The sequence below is a fragment of the Takifugu flavidus genome, chromosome 3, assembly GCF_003711565.1.
Source record: "Takifugu flavidus isolate HTHZ2018 chromosome 3, ASM371156v2, whole genome shotgun sequence".
Lineage (NCBI taxonomy): Eukaryota > Metazoa > Chordata > Actinopteri > Tetraodontiformes > Tetraodontidae > Takifugu > Takifugu flavidus.
In genome coordinates this window covers 15,042,269-15,047,836 of record NC_079522.1, presented here as the reverse complement: position 1 = coordinate 15,047,836, position 5,568 = coordinate 15,042,269, and positions in this window count along the sequence as shown.

Below are 5,568 nucleotides of genomic sequence, written 5' to 3'. Positions count from 1 at the left end.
GTTAGCATTAGAGTTAGGGTTGGAGTTAGGGTTAGAGTTAAGTGAGCATTATGGTTAGAGTTAGCATTAGGGTTAGCATTATGGCTAGGGTTAGGGTTAGCATTAGGGTTAGGGTTGGAGCTAGGGTTAGGGTCAGGGTTGGAGCTAGGGTTAGGGTTAGGGTTAAGGTTGGGTTAGAGTTTGGGTTATGGTCAGGGTTGGAGTTAGGGTTAGCATTAGGGTTAGGATTAGCATTATGGCTAGGGTTAGGGTTAGCATTAGGGTTAGGGTTAGGGTTGGAGTTAGGGTTAGCATTAGGGTTAGGGTTGGAGCTAGGGTTAGGGTCAGGATTAGCATTAGGGTTACGGTTAGGGTTGGAGCTAGGGTTAGGGTTAGGGTTGGAGTTAGGTCTAGGGTTAGCATTAGGGTTAGCATTAGGGTTATGGTTAGCATTAGGGTTAGGGTTGAAGCTAAGGTTAGGGTTAGGGTTGGAGTTAGGGTTAGCATTAGGTTAGGGTTGGAGCTAGGGTTAGGGTTAGGGTTGGAGTTAGGGTTAGGGATGGGTTAGAGTTAGGGTTAGCATTAGAGTTAGGGTTGGAGTTAGGGTTAGGGTTAGCATTATGGCAAGGTTAGGGTTAGCATTAGAGTTAAGGTTGGAGTTAGGGTTAGCATTAGGGTTAGGATTAGCATTATGGCTAGGGTTAGGGTTAGCATTAGGGTTAAGGTTGGAGTTAGGGTTAGCATTAGGGTTAGGGTTGGAGCTAGGGTTAGCATTAGGGTTACGGTTAGGGTTGGAGTTAGAGTTAGGGTTAGCATTAGGGTTAGGGTTGGAGTTAGGGTTAGGGTCAGGGTTAGCATTAGGGTTAGCGTTAGGGTTAGGGTTAGCATTAGGGTTTGGGTTAGCATTAGGGTTAGGGTTAGCATTAGGGTTAGGGTTGGAGCTAGGGTTAGGGTTAGGGTTAGCATTTGAGTTAGGGTTGGAGTTAGGGTTAGTGTTAGCATTAGGGTTAGGGTTAGTGTTAGCATTATGGCTAGGGTTAGGGTTAGCATTAGGGTTAGGGTTGGAGATAGGGTTAGGGTTAGCATTAGAGTTAGGGTTGGAGTTAGGGTTAGTGTTAACATTATGGCTAGGGTTAGGGTTAGCATTAGAGTTAGGGTTAGAGTTGGGTGAGCATTAGGGTTAGGGTTAGCATTAGGGTTAGCATTATGGCTAGGGTTAGGGTTAGCATTAGGGTTAGGGTTGGAGCTAGGGTTAGGGTTAGCATTATGGCTTGGGTTAGGGTTAGCATTAGGGTTAGGGTTGGAGATAGGGTTAGGGTTAGCATTAGAGTTAGGGTTGGAGTTAGGGTTAGCATTAGGGTTAGGATTAGCATTATGGCTAGGGTTAGGGTTAGCATTAGGGTTAGGGTTAGGGTTGGAGTTAGGGTTAGCATTAGGGTTAGGGTTTGAGCTAGGGTTAGGGTTAGGGTTGGAGTTAGGGTTAGGGATGGGTTAGCATTAGGGTTAGCATTAGAGTTAGGGTTGGAGTTAGGGTTAGAGTTAAGTGAGCATTATGGTTAGGGTTAGCATTAGGGTTAGCATTATGGCTAGGGTTAGGGTTAGCATTAGGGTTAGGGTTGGAGCTAGGGTTAGGGTCAGGGTTGGAGCTAGGGTTAGGGTTAGGGTTAAGGTTGGGTTAAGTTTGGGTTATGGTCAGGGTTGGAGTTAGGGTTAGCATTAGGGTTAGGATTAGCATTATGGCTAGGGTTAGGGTTAGCATTAGGGTTAGGGTTAGGGTTGGAGTTAGGGTTAGCATTAGGGTTAGGGTTGGAGCTAGGGTTAGGGTCAGGATTAGCATTAGGGTTACGGTTAGGGTTGGAGCTAGGGTTAGGGTTAGGTTGGAGTTAGGTCTAGGGTTAGCATTAGGGTTAGCATTAGGGTTATGGTTAGCATTAGGGTTAGGGTTGAAGCTAAGGTTAGGGTTAGGGTTGGAGTTAGGGTTAGCATTAGGGTTAGGGTTGGAGCTAGGGTTAGGGTTAGGGTTGGAGTTAGGGTTAGGGATGGGTTAGAGTTAGGGTTAGCATTAGAGTTAGGGTTGGAGCTAGGGTTAGGGTTAGCATTATGGCTTGGGTTAGGGTTAGCATTAGGGTTAGGGTTGGAGATAGGGTTAGGGTTAGCATTAGAGTTAGGGTTGGAGTTAGGGTTAGCATTAGGGTTAGGATTAGCATTATGGCTAGGGTTAGGGTTAGCATTAGGGTTAGGGTTGGAGCTAGGGTTAGGGTCAGGGTTAGCATTAGGGTTAGCATTAGGGTTAGGGTTAGCATTAGGGTTACGGTTAGGGTTAACATTAGGGTTAGGGTTAGCATTATGGCTAGGGTTAGGGTTAGCATTAGGGTTAGGGTTGGAGCTAGGGTTAGGGTTAGGGTTAGGGTTAGGGATGGGTTAGAGTTTTGGTTAGGGTTGGAGTTAGGGTTAGGGTTAGCATTAAGGTTAGGGTTGGAGATAGGGTTAGGGTTAGCATTTGAGTTAGGGTTGGAGCTAGGGTTAGGGTTAGCATTATGGCTAGGGTTAAGGTTAGCATTAGGGTTAGGGTTGGAGTTAGGGTTAGGGTTAGCATTATGGCAAGGGTTAGGGTTAGCATTATGGCTTGGGTTAGGGTTAGCATTAGGGTTAGGGTTGGAGATAGGGTTAGGGTTAGCATTAGAGTTAGGGTTGGAGTTAGGGTTAGTGTTAGCATTATGGCTAGGGTCAGGGTTAGCATTAGGGTTAGGGTTAGGGTTAGGGTCAGGGTTAGCATTAGGGTTGGAGCTAGGGTTAGGGTCAGGGTTAGCATTAGGGTTAGGGTTAGGGTTAACATTATGGTTAGGGTTAGCATTAGGGTTAGGGTTGGAGCTAGGGTTAGGGTTAGCATTAGGGTTAGGGTTAGGGTTAGCATTATGGTTAGGGTTGGAGTTAGGGTTAGGGTTAGCATTAGAGTTAGGGTTGGAGTTAGGGTTAGCATTAGGGTTAGGATTAGCATTATGGCTAGGGTTAGGGTTAGGGTTAGGGTTGGAGCTAGGGTTAGGGTTAGGGTTAGGGTTAGGGATGGGTTAGAGTTTTGGTTAGGGTTAGCATTAGGGTTAGGGTTGGAGCTAGGGTTAGGGTCAGGGTTAGCATTAGGGTTAGCATTAGGGTTACGGTTAGGGTTAACATTAGGGTTAGGGTTGGAGCTAGGGTTAGGGTTAGCATTATGGCTAGGGTTAGGGTTAGCATTAGGGTTAGGGTTTGACCTAGGGTTAGCATTAGGGTTAGTATTAGCATTATGGCTAGGGTTAGGGTTAGCATTAGAGTTAGGGTTGGAGTTAGGGTTAGCATTAGGGTTAGGATTAGCATTATGGCTAGGGTTAGGGTTAGGGTTAGGGTTAGGGTTGGAGCTAGGGTTAGGGTTAGGGTTAGGGTTAGGGATGGGTTAGAGTTTTGGTTAGGGTTAGCATTAGGGTTAGGGTTGGAGCTAGGGTTAGGGTTAGCATTATGGCTAGGGTTAGGGTTAGCATTAGGGTTAGGGTTGGAGCTAGGGTTAGGGTTAGGGTTAGGGTTAGGGATGGGTAGAGTTTTGGTTAGGGTTGGTGTTAGGGTTAGGGTTAGCATTAAGGTTAGGGTTGGAGATAGGGTTAGGGTTAGCATTAGAGTTAGGTTGGAGCTAGGGTTAGGGTTAGCATTATGGCAAGGGTTAAGGTTAGCATTAGGGTTAGGGTTGGAGCTAGGGTTAGGGTTAGCATTATTCAAGGGTTAGGGTTAGCATTATGGCTTGGGTTAGGGTTAGCATTAGGGTTAGGGTTGGAGATAGGGTTAGGGTTAGCATTAGAGTTAGGGTTGGAGTTAGGGTTAGTGTTAGCATTATGGCTAGGGTCAGGGTTAGCATTAGGGTTAGGGTTGGAGCTAGGGTTAGGGTCAGGGTTAGCATTAGGTTTGGAGCTAGGGTTAGGGTCAGGGTTAGCATTAGGGTTAGGGTTAGGGTTAGGGTTAACATTATAGTTAGGGTTAGCATTAGGGTTAGGGTTGGAGATAGGGTTAGGGTTAGCATTAGGGTTAGGGTTGGAGCTAGGGTTAGGGTTAGGGTTGGAGCTAGGTTTAGGGTCAGGGTTGGAGTTAGGGTTAGGGTCAGGGTTGGAGTTAGGGTTAGGTTCAGGGTTGGAGTTAGGGTTAGCATTAGGGTTAGGGTTAGCATTATGGCTAGGGTTAGGGTTAGCATTAGGGTTAGGGTTGGAGTTAGGGTTAGCATTAGGGTTAGGGTTTGAGCTAGGGTTAGGGTTAGGGTTGGAGTTAGGGTTAGGGATGGGTTAGCATTAGGGTTAGCATTAGAGTTAGGGTTGGAGTTAGGGTTAGAGTTGGGTGAGCATTAGGGTTAGGGTTAGCATTAGGGTTAGCATTATGGCTAGGGTTAGGGTTAGCATTAGGGTTAGGGTTGGAGCTAGGGTTAGGGTCAGGGTTAGCATTAGGGTTAGGGTTGGAGCTAGGGTTAGGGTCAGGGTTAGCATTAGGGTTACGGTTAGGGCTGGAGTTAGAGTTAGGGTTAGCATTAGGGTTAGGGTTAGCATTAGGGTTAGGGTTGGAGCTAGGGTTAGGGTCAGGGTTAGCATTAGGGTTACGGTTAGGGTTGGAGCTAGGGTTAGGGTTAGGGTTGGAGTTAGGTTTAGGGTTAGCATTAGGGTTAGCATTAGGGTTATGGTTAGCATTAGGGTTAGGGTTGAAGTTAGGGTTAGGGTTAGGGTTAGGGTTAGGGTTGGAGCTAGGGTTAGGGTTAGGGTTGGAGTTAGGGTTGGAGTTAGGGTTAGAGTTAGCATTTGGGTTAGCATTAGGGTTAGGGTTAGCATTATGGCTAGTGTTAGTGTTAGCATTAGGGTTAGGATTGGAGCTAGGGTCAGGGTAGGGTTACGGTTAGGGTTAGGGTTGGAGTTAGGGTTAGGGTTGGCGTAGTGTTAGGGATGGGTTGGAGTTAGGGTTAGGGTTGGAGTTAGGGTTGGGTTATGGTTAGGGTTAGAGTTGGAGTTAGGGTTAGGGTTATGGTTAGGTTAGGGTTGGAGTTAGGGTTAGGGTTACGGTTGGCGTTAGTATTGGGTTAGGGTTGGAGCTAGGGTTAGGGTCAGGGTTGGAGTTAGGGTTGGACTTAGGTTTAGGGTTAGCATTAGGGTTAGGGTTAGGGTTAGCATTAGGGTTAGGGTTGGAGCTAGGGTTAGGGTCAGGGTTGGAGTTAGGGTTAGGGTTAGCATTAGGGTTAGCATTATGGCTAGGGTTAGGGGTATGGCTTCTTCACTTCGCCATCTTTTCCTTGGTTCTCCTCCTTCCTTACCCTCATTTCTCCCTTTCCTCTCTTTTGCCTCCCTATACTTTTACCTTCCCCTTAGCCTCGTTAGGCCATGTGGCACTGCACTTGTCCTATTTTTCGTACCCTACCTCATTTGGGCTCCCCCGTATGCGGGGCTGAGTTAAATGTGGGCTTAGTTTGAGGTGGGTTTGATTGATAGGTACAAGGCAGTGGGCACTAGATTAGGTCTTCGGTATGGAGACATCGGTTCGGGTTAGAATAGTGAGGCTAGGATTAAGAACAGGACCATGGGCAATTTAGAATTC